Genomic DNA, 448 nt, shown 5'->3' with positions numbered 1-448 from the left:
TATTGTGTCGGTGTAGCGAGATACAGACGCGCCCTTGCTAGATTCACACCATCTTAGTGCAATCATATCCCTTGTTAATTGGGTATGAATATTTCAGGTTTTCACAATTTTGGCTTGTACATTCATGCGTTGCCAAGGCTGGGCTCGCCATCAAATTGAAGGGCCGTGCGAACTGCTTCATGGAGCTCGTTTTGCAAAAAATAATCAAAATATATCTAAAGTTTAAAACAAACATTTTTTTCTACAAATACAAATACATAGTTTTCAAGTATGTATAAAATTTCATAAACTGATTTTACTATTTGCATGCGACACAAAAGGACAAATATTTGACCCAAGTACAACAAAGAAAAAGCCTATTTTAATCTGTGTATTTGTCTTTGTTGTGTACATCCATATGAATATATATATTCATGATTTTTTTTAAATGTATACAATAAATATATGT

Source organism: Triticum aestivum, chromosome 2B, assembly GCF_018294505.1.
Source record: "Triticum aestivum cultivar Chinese Spring chromosome 2B, IWGSC CS RefSeq v2.1, whole genome shotgun sequence".
Lineage (NCBI taxonomy): Eukaryota > Viridiplantae > Streptophyta > Magnoliopsida > Poales > Poaceae > Triticum > Triticum aestivum.
This window is presented reverse-complemented; position numbering follows the sequence as displayed.